Below are 10,867 nucleotides of genomic sequence, written 5' to 3'. Positions count from 1 at the left end.
CAGGAAGTCGACTCAACTCCATTGCTTTTTTCCAGCTGCATTGTCTTCGAAAGTAGGACCAAATCAACTACAGCCTATTTCTGCTTTGACAAGGACCTACAGAGGTCACTTGATTTAAATACTTGCTTGTTGAAAGAGAAGCATGTAAAAGACGCTGTCATTATTTTTTAAACCCTTAGGTGAAATTGAGTCGTTATAAATTAAGTTATTTCCTTAAATAACCTCAAGGTCTTTGGTGAATGAAGTGTTTGTACTTTATAAAACACTTTCAAGGGCAGCGAGTATTTCTCAGCTGATTATTTCTCCTCGTTAGCGATATTCAAATTTCTAGCAGCCTTCGTGATACACAGCTGTAATAGTTTTGTCATGTAAAATCCCCCTTGCGTTTATCTCAAATAGAGAATTGAGTGAGTATAATCCATCTTCAAACAAATGTGTGTTGTGGGTTTTTTCTTCATGAGGTTGACATCTTTAAACTTCCAGTCCGCTTTGTGACAAAGCATCTTCTAACAGTCGCTCAGTCCCTGGAATCATTTTCACTAATGATAGTTTGCTGCTTTATGGCCATAATTGTATAGATATAAGCTACAATCATTGTTATTCTGTCATCTGTCCTAGCAAGTTAATCATTTTAGCCTTAAAAGTCATGTTATTCTCATAACAAACGAAAAACCCCAGTTATGAGTTAAGTGCACTTGTTTCCCACACAAGGAATCTTCTTTTGCCATTATGATCAAGTGTCCTGTGCTCTGCCCCATTCAAAGGTGTTTCTAGAACTTTCCAAAATGTGTGTAAACAGTGCTGATGAGTGATTTTTTTTTCTCTTTATTTTTATTTCCCAAATGGGTATGTGTATTGAAACTCAATATTGAAATTAATTTTGATAACCTCTACGTTTTAAGCTGGCACAGTGTAAAATAGTCTTCATATCTATGGAAATATGGTTTCACATAATAAGTGTGATTTTGAACCAAGACAAGTCAAATTTAAAGTCATTGTTTAAAAATTTGGTAAATACAACTTTTTTTATATACTCTTTGACAATTTTGTTACTTCACATGATGAAAACAAGAATTGTAAATGAAAACATCCTAATATCAGGGGGATTACATTTTCAGAGAGCAAAAGTTTACATCCCTTTAAATAAATTAAGAAAAAAATGCTTTAATTAATTTCTGATGAAGGAGCAAACACCATGTTGATGAAAACAAATCTTGGTTTTATTCTTTTTAATGTTTCAAAGTAAGGGGGTGCAGACTTTTGCAACCAACTTTAGTTTAAGCTTCCTTCTCGCTGAAAGGTTGTTGAGCCATTCTAACGCCTCTACTGCTGATTAGAAGTGATTGCTGAGTTCATGCCATGTCATTTAAACCTTTTTTACAAGCAGCCAAGTTGGAAAAACATTCACCTTATCCTGCACAGTGGGAAAAACTGTAATGGTCAGAAGTTCCTGAGCTGCTCGACTCTGAATTAGTCTTAGATTTTTTTTTCCACCTAGCTGCTGGTAGTAGCAGTGTATGTGACTTGAAAGCTGCATGTCTCTTGAACGCTCCCAAGTCGTTTCTATGGGAACTACTTAGCTTAGCTTAGCACGGAATTGGAAAAGGCTAGTCTGTAACCCCTTTAAGATCACAGGATGTCGTTTTTAGACTCACAATGAGCTTTAAAAGTGCTCCTAACATTACTTTATTAACATTACCTCTGGGAAGCGCTAGCCACTGTCAATGCTGAGTTTGCTAACCAGCCTCTAACCGTGGCTTCAAAATTATCCCACAGCTAGGAAAGTAGTATTTATCTTTTCATAAAAGTCTTGTCCAAAAACATATTTTCCAAAATATTCAGCTATTTTAAAGTATTATTATATGTTTAAAAAACAACTATGTATGTATGTATGTATGTATGCTAACCACAAACTCCTCTTAAGTTGCTAAAACTGCCAAAGTATCAGAAAAAAATAATGACTTCCTTAATGATATGCTCCCACTTGTGAACACGTGAGCCTATTGGTAGACTGGAAAAAATAACAACTCAAAATCCCCCATGTTGCAATCAATTAGCTGTCCTGGAGTTGTGATGACAACAAAGCATCAGACAATGCAGCGTTTTATCCTCAGCAGGATTTGGAGAAGTGCCTGTGCATTCCAGAGGTGGGAGCTGTGTGGAGTGAAAATTGAAAAAGAAAAAGAAATCGAAAGAGGAGGGGAGTATTTTAACAAGGGCAGGAATTCTGGAGGCAGTGTTTGAACAAGGAGAGGAATGCTCTGTGCGAGGCAGAATAAGTAGCGGGGAGGAGAAGAGAACATCAACAGTTCAGGAAATGAAAGAGCTGGAAAAGCAACGTGGGATAAAACTGTGAAAGATATGCTGGGTGGGCCCACGAGCCCATGAGCGTGGTTGGATGAGAATACGTTTTATGATCACTAAACATAACGTATGCTGTATGCTTAGAGAACAACATTTCCGATGAGCCGGCTCGTATAATTGTCATTTTTCCAGAAAATGTGATGTGCTTTCATCCTTTCCGCGGATTCATTTCGCAGGAAAGCACTCTGTTCAGCCATCAGTCACATCTAGACGACCAGATGGGAGTTCATCGGCTCAGCCAGTGATGCAGCCCCTGGGATTGCCACACTGCTCTGCTACATGATGTAATGGTTATGACGGGCTTCAATGCAGGGTAATTAAAGCTGGTCAGGAATAAAATGAAATTACCCGATGATGGCCTCCGCTGCTAATGAAAAAGGAAGTCATTATCCACTTTGTTTGAAGGAATGCTGCTATTCCACCTCCACTACAGAGCCCTCGTTGAAATTTGGCCGATTGTTTTGTCACATAATACAGGGAGGAAAGATGTTAACCGAAGCTGCTCTTTCAAAGGCATCTGTGTGCTTAGTTTGTCAGATTTATGGAGGCCATCTGACCTTTTTATTTTGCTATCGTGTCCTCAACCTCGCAGCGCGGGACAGGTGCGGCCGCTCAGACCATCTCCTACTGCTTGACAGCCAAGGATGAAGAGATGCCAAGAAGTCACCCTCGAATTCTGCCAACATCAACTCCGGGATTTGGCTTAACTGGCAGAAAAAAAGACAACGTACTAGGACAAAGTACAGGGTGAGGCCAAAAGACTTAGGCAAATAAAAACATGAATTTACGAGAGGCCACATCCATTCATTCTCAGGATGTTTTTACATTGTTTGTTAAGCCAACACAATAAAAAACTTCACGCTAGAGCATATAATAATATTTTAGAAAGTTTTTTGCAAAGTTGCTGCCAGTTTGGGGAAGACCGCTGAGCACAAGTCCATAAAGACATAAAGTACTTGTCTGAGTTTGGCGCTAAAGAACTAAACATTAACTTTGTGCCAGGCCTTAAAAGAATGCACTCGGGATTTCTGTTCTGTATCATCAGCCATCCTGAGACCTCTCTTTCTGAAGGTTATTGGCTCTTGTCTCCTACTTGCTACTCTGTACATTTGTTAATTTCTCCTGCTCGAGTTTTACCCCTTTCGTCTTTGTGTAGTCTGTCCTCTTCCCCGGTATTTATGGTGGTCGAGAGGTTTTGTCCATCCGGTCTTGTGCACCAGGTATCAGCTGGTGACACCTGGAAGTTTAAGGTAAGAATCATATTCTTCATGTATCATTTAAACCATCCTTGCTTTAAATCTACTTAATGCTCTAATCGTGTTGTGTGATGCACCATTTGCCCTTTGAGGCAAATTTATAATATTGGGATATACATATATATATATCGATATTATAGATATATAGATAGATAGATATACACATATATAGGGAGATGAAATATGACTTGACTTATAAACAGAATCAGTATCTGACCTCACTAATGTGTTTGTGCCTGGGAGGGAGCCACCACCTGCAGGAGGCTGAAACGTCTTCCTAAAAGTAGCAGCAGATTAATACCCAGATTTGCAATGAGATGTTCAATAATCACTTATGGGTGTAAATGGTGTTTCTGCACCATTACACTTCCATTTAGCCATATAATGTATTTTTTCACTTTCTCTTTTTTGCACTCCTTTACCTCCATTCATTCAATTTCTTTCCTTAACAACATCTACGGTAAAATTTATTGATGGCCTTCATTTGACATTTATAGTAAGACATATCACTTTTCAGTTCAATACACTTTCTTAAAATTCACGTGTTGCTTTCAGCCTCTTACCATGCATATTTCCCGTCGTCAGCAGTCAGCATGAGTGGCCCACCGTCAGGTAAAAATGAACAGAGGAGAACGACAGCACACATGGAGGTGAATAGAGAAATGAGGAGGTGTCCGATCTGTTGGTGGAATATGGAGGAGCATCTGTTCAAGCAAAGAAACACGTCATAACCGACCACTGTCTGTTAAAACTGTGCAAATTGGCTGTCGCACAAACGCCATAGTTGTTATTGTCCACATGAAGCTCACATTTCAGTTAAATGTGTGCATGCGTGTCGCTGTAGCGCTCCTACTGTGTTCTCACTGGAGCTGGATACACGTCGCAACCATGGAGGTAAACCACCAACACAAAAACCAGGAATTGTGGCTTTTACTTGAGCTACTGCAACACAATGTTTTATCACACAATGGCAGCTTCGTTACACAGTATAAATCATGCAGGCGAGTAACAAGTAACTTGATCTGCCAACTGAGTGATGAAATTTTCTTTCCACTGAAATGTGGGTTTTTGAAGAGTTATCCCCCTGTTTCCTGAGACACGATTAGCTGCAAAATTATAGACATAAACAGGATTTCATCATCCCATTTCATCATCACATGCATAATGTTTACTGGCTTCTGTTAGAGCCACGTGATTTGTTAGCTCTAAAAAGTACATTGTTGCAGTGTGATGAGCCCAGCCTCAAATTCAGTTGCAAAGCCTCTGTGGAGTTATAATAAGAGCTGTGGCCTCCTGTGCAGCTCCACCACAGGGCCCCATGCTGCTTTCTCTGCACTGATAACACTACCAGTTAATCAGAGAACCTCAGAATGAAATTCAGAGCTCCTACCCACTAAGTTGGATTTGATTGCCCTCTATTTGATTATTCTGGTGTTTTATCCTCAGTTGTGACCGCTTCTTCTTTGCTTTTTGCCTCTGTTGTCTGATTGTTAATTCATTCACTCCTCTCTTGCTATTGCAGTAGATAATTTAGAAGGGATTCTGGAGTAGTCTGGCTCACAGGGGACCACCACTTCACAAGTCTCTCCAACAACATCTAACATTCCCCCCCCACCCCCCCACCCCCCACATCAGTTCAGGCAGATAAGTACCAAAGAATCCTGCAGCCCACTCCTGCAAAAAACATAAAAACGGGTTTCTATTTTCCTCTCACTGGGGGAAAGTTACATTCTCACTATCACATTTCATCCACACATCTGTCCTCACCAGTTGGCCTTCCCAGGCTCCTCCAGCCATCAAGGGATGGAGGAAACTATTGCCATGTGATCAACGCAAAGCAAAACAGCAGGGACAGGTCCTTAAACCAGAAGATAGGAGCTTTTATTCGTGATATAGTGAGAAATAACATTTTGAATCCACATCACGTCACTTACTTTGAGAATCTGTTTAATTGTACCAGACACACACATATTTCAAAAAAATAAGAAATATTAATAAGAGGCTGTTTGTGTCCTGGTCGTATTTAATATTTTAGATCTAACTTTATTATATAGGTTTATCAAAAGATCCCAGGCACATTAAAAAGCTTAAAAAACCTTTTTAAAAATTGTTCATTTCACCCACCCACAGGTTTTTGCGCAGCAGCGTCATTGCAGCTTCTGGTCGGATTTATCCAAGCATTAGTTATTCTGCTCTCCACCTTATCCGATCTGCACATACATTTATACATAAGGTTTCTTATCACTGCCTGTCGTGTGGGCACATTTATGCGGTCAGACATATGACTTGCATTATAAAACCCTGGCACAGACAATAACATCCTCTTGGCATCAATATAAGTGGACTTTTCTGCCTATTAGTCTGGGTATACACCAGCATACACAGCAGCAACTGAACAGCCAGCCCCTCACAAAGACTGAGCATGTAAATAAAAGCTGCAATTAACAACACGTGGATCTGTGAACTCTTTATGTCCTAGATGCGACAATTTGGTTTCTTGTAGTCCTGTTATTCACTATTACTGTTTCAATACTCTTATCTAACACAATAATTCCTCCCTGTCCTTTACCACTTTATTCTACAGCTCTCTTTTACATTTTGTGGTAGAATTTAGTGAATATTAGTCATAATGGGTACGTGCAAACTCCCATGCCTCATTTGTCATGAAGACAGTCGCATTTTAGTGTGTTTTAGTTTTACATGACTCACAGTTCTTGAGCATGAAATTCTTTCATCAGTACACACAACCAACAATAGCATTAGAAGGTTCTTCTAAAAAATAAAGCTTATGATTATAAAATTACACATAATTATAGCAAGAAATTACCTACGTACTGTAAAAACTTGTTCACCTTTAATGCCAAACAGAGGTTGAGGAAGAGGTTGACAGCAGCCACAGTAAGCACAGTAATAACTGAGGAACACAATCGGCAAAGAAAAGGCAGGAGTCCAACAGCTGTTTGGAAAGATGTGGCAACGTGAGCACATTTCAATTTGGCAGAGGAGAGAAACACTTTCCAGAACTGCTACACGTATGTTTTGTTTGCAGCTGAAAGCTCAGGCTGGAAACCAGGAAGCATGCAGGGCAGGGGAGAAGGACTGGCCAGGGTCTGAAACAGCAGGGGATGATAGGGAATAGAAACAATCAGGAACTAACTGGCTGCAGAATGATCAGAGTGTGAGAGAGCTATCAGACACTACTATCTGTAGCGTCGGTTTATTTACTGACAAATTCTAGATGCATTTTGGTAACTATGGCACCATTTTATTTCAAAATTGAACGACTAAGAACTTCAGATCTACCACCACTCATTCACTACTTTGAGTGACTTTTTGGACACACAGTAGCAGTGACAGTCAGTTACTGGATTCTCACAAACAAAGTTGACATAATGAAAGTGGTGAATACACTCGCTAAACAAAAAAAGTCACCACCTGGATTTAACCAAGCAAGTAGGTAAGAGCCTTTAATTGGATAATTACTGTGGTAATATGTCTCAGCTGACAACAAGTTAATTAACCCTAACTAATCCTAATCAGTCACCGCCAACCTGAATATACTGAACGATCAGACTTTTCCACCTGTGGATGTTTCTTTTCCTGATAGCACGCGACAATGCCAGGACTCATCAGTCTCAAATTGAAATTCAGGGAGCGTGAGACATCATTTTCACACATGGATTGGTCGCCTTAACCCCACTGAGAACCTTTGGTGTTGGAGAAGACCTTATGTAGTTGTCCAACTCTCCTATAACCAATACACATTTTTAGTGAAAAATGAATGCAACTCCGGGTGGAAATAAATGTGGAGACCTTGCATAAACTGGTGCCTTCCCAGTGAGAGGAAAATTGATGCCACAGCGAACGTGTGCCGTAATTAAAGCTAAAGGCGATTGAGTGAAACATTAAAGCTTCATTTTGGCCAGGAAGTATATAACAAAATTCTACATGAGCAGAAATACTTCTAATTACAAATGTTGTGAGCGCTGCTTTGTAGCAAACACATTTCTTAATGTGTGTAATGTTGCAGGCATTAAAGTGTTCATGAAGCCTGGTATGACAGTACAGGAGGGGACAGAAGACACTAAAGAACTGTAGCATGTTCTTCAAGATACTTGGAGGAAACGGCTGCTGGGACATAAGAGCCGTCTAAAGGTCATGCAGCGGGCGCGAGAGGTCAGGTATCTCCTGCGGCCTGTGACACCGACCACACCCGCTGGAAAGAGGTTTAGGACAAAGTTATTCTTAACATATAGAATATACGAATACAGGCGGGTTGGAGAGGTGAGGCTTTCACTATCCTTCTAATTAATATTCAGACCCTGCAAATACACAAGCTAGTGCCCCTTTACCCTCCCTATAGTCCCCGTTTATCCAGAGTGAAGGAGTTTGTGTTTAAAGACAGATCTCCTCGTGTCCAGCTAACTCTAGACCTCAGTCTGCTGCTAAATGACTGGGTGACCCCAGACAAGCCTTCCCCAGAGGCCCTTTTGGTATTCTGTTCACTAAGCCCGGTCTAAAGTCCCTCATTGATCAGCGGCTCCTTAAGATCTTCTCTTCTCATTTAGTGAGGAGCAACTGTTACATCACTGTCACAGAAAACAGATAAATGGTCAGCTGATTTATGAGAGACTGGCTGTGTCACAGTAACAGTGTGTTCTTCCTCTTTCAGATGTATGTCTTTGTATAGTGGGTTTCAATTGCACTCAGAAAAGCTGGCCGGGGGTGAATAAATTGCATTTCAAAGACAACTTTTTCTACTGTACAATGCTACACGCTCATTTAAGAATAATACTTTAATCCATTTAAAGAGAAGTACATTTTTTGAAGGTAAGTTATTTCATAATGAGCAATTGCATCTTAAAGTCTCCTAAAAGCAGACTGTTCTGTTAGTTGAGCTTGAAGGTTCAACACAGACCTTGGAAGCAGTTAAACACAAAAGAGAAATAAAGGGAAGAACCTCTAATGTATCAAGACAAAAGGAAAGGACAGAGGCATGGCAGCAGTTTTCACTTATAGAGTCACTGTATATGTCTGTGCCATACTTGGAAAAACATTGGAAAGCTTTAACCTATTTGCTTTGATCAGTTTAACACTTAATAAAAGGATTTTTCTTTTTCATTTCTCTCTGCCTGATCTGCAGTTTCCTCACTAGTCTGAACTAAATCAACAAATTCCACAATGTAATTTACTCTAGTGGAACAGTTTAACATAAAATTAGTAAAATGTCCACCTGCTGTAAATCTTCCAGAGCTGTCAAACACAACAATGGCCTGTTTCATTAGATAAAGTTTACTCAGTTGCCATAGAGATGGTTCAGGTGTTCAGGTGGTTGTGATTGGGTCGTCATCCCCGTCACTGGCTTTTGGTAACAAACATCTGCCTGTGTACATATATGCTGGGATCAATTTGCTAATTGGTGTTTGTTTCTGTTCTGAATTTGACCTGCTGTCAAGATTATATACCTAAGAATTTGTAGGATAGAAATAACAGCGAATAAAATAACCATGTGGTGGATCCACAGAAAGATTAAATGCAATAAGATATTCTTATTATTGCTACTACTACCATTTAATTCCTGATAAAGGGAGAAGAACACATTTGTGGCTGAAGCTGTGGTGATTAAAGTTTTATTGGGACACTGATGAGGGGAGCTTTGCCCAATATCAGACGGAATTGAACGTAGTTCTTTACAACTGTTGTTTCACTAACGTGAAAGAGAATCAGTCCTCTCTGCTCTGCCCAGCCCTCCCTCTCCCTGGTTTCATACAGCTTTACTTTGATCTTGAGGCTCCCTCATGCTCTGCACAGCCCTTAACGTAGCCATCAGTATCAAACTGCCCTAAACAAGAATGCTAATAAAGTTACTTACCAGACAAAAACAGGTGGTGTCCTCTGATTGGTTGGAAGGGTGAGGCTCGCTCAACAAACTTTTAGAGGCAAATATCTTTGCACATATTGTTATATGTAAAAAACAAAAGCTGGCACAGCTGCCCGTGCTGTTCAATAAGTCTATGTCACGGGAGGCGTCTAACGTTCCTCTGTAACCTTGAAATAACTGGCACAGCATCGGAAACTAGTGGAATTTTGTCATTTTTTTGCCATCATATGAAAAGAACAGGTGTTACTTGCACAGATGGCTTCACTCTATTAAAATGTCGCAGCAAGCAGTGTGACAAGTGAGTCAACATGCACGACGCCGGGACCCTTAAATTGAAGCAGCTCTTCACCCATCTTTCATTTTACACTCGTGCGTTTCTGCAACACGGCAAATTATCTTTGGGAAAAGGCTGAAACTGCAAAAAGCCTTCTCAGTAGCATTTCCACAGTATTCTGAAGCCCTCTGCAGCTTCATCGGCTCACGTGAAGGTCATGTTCGCTACGCAGATCAGAATTTCCAGCTCTGATATCATCTAAGGCCCTCGCATCCCCAGTCAAGCAGTCACCATGACCACCAAAACTCCAAACCACATCCTCTCCGAACCTGCCACATTAATCCTTATTTTTATTCATCACTCTGCTCCCGTTCTCACTCCAGCCTTTTTTTTGACTGCTTGCTAGCTCACTGCACACCACTGTACGAGGCTCCTCTGTCATGCAAATGCAGCCCACAACTTAATTATTCATCCCCAATCTATCCATTAACAGCAGCCTACACTGCAAGTCGCTCACCTCCAGTCAATAAATATTCTCTTTGCTAAGATGAGAAGATTTCACATGACCTAGATATTAAATCAAGTTATTGTTCCAGCTCTGTCATGCTAAATTTTCTCTGACAGTGAAGAGAAGGGAGAGAGAGTGAGAGCAGGCAACTTAAATGACTGCTTTAGTTCAACAGTGACCCCTGCTGTAGAGTGCAGACTGGTTTCCCTGTCCTCAGGGCAGACAGTTTTGAAGGCACGTTAGTTCACCGGGGTGATGAGAGTGCGTCCTCAAAGTGGCTCCTTCTCAGAGGTTTGTGAAGCACAGGCCTCATCTTCTTCATATGCAAGTGCCTTAAATTCCTCCAAGGAGTTCTGACAGTGCCACCAGAATAATCAAACGTTCACTCGATCAAACAAAAAGGGAAATAAATCTGTGCACAAAAGTATTGTCAGAGCTGCAAACTGAACATTTTTGTGTGTTTTACCAAATTTTTGCTCCATTAACTATTATGACTATCAGAACTTCACAATTAATGTAATTACTTGTAAACAAGTAACCTCATTACAACATCAACAAAAACATGCAAGACATTAAAGAAAAAT

General features: G+C 40.3%; 1 long non-coding RNA gene across 3 annotated transcripts in view; it reads right to left on the bottom strand.

Moving 5' to 3' along the window:
• Positions 1 to 1,198: 1,198 nt before the first annotated feature.
• The window catches only part of LOC137107001 (uncharacterized), a 32,967-nt gene continuing 23,298 nt past the window's right edge, over positions 1,199 to 10,867 (bottom strand). For 2 of the 3 annotated variants that reach the window (XR_010912057.1, XR_010912058.1), the window contains exons 2-5: positions 4,184 to 4,324; positions 3,838 to 3,897; positions 3,502 to 3,601; positions 1,199 to 3,071 (exon numbers count right to left, since the gene is read on the bottom strand). This is a non-coding gene — a long non-coding RNA (uncharacterized lncRNA). The remainder of the gene's footprint in view (positions 3,072 to 3,501; positions 3,602 to 3,837; positions 3,898 to 4,183; positions 4,325 to 10,867) is intronic. The other variant, XR_010912059.1, reaches the window with a different exon arrangement.

Source organism: Channa argus, chromosome 21 (genome assembly GCF_033026475.1).
Source record: "Channa argus isolate prfri chromosome 21, Channa argus male v1.0, whole genome shotgun sequence".
Classification (NCBI taxonomy): domain Eukaryota; kingdom Metazoa; phylum Chordata; class Actinopteri; order Anabantiformes; family Channidae; genus Channa; species Channa argus.
The sequence above is the reverse complement of the archived record's forward strand: the minus strand, read 5'-3'. Positions and strand labels throughout refer to the sequence as shown.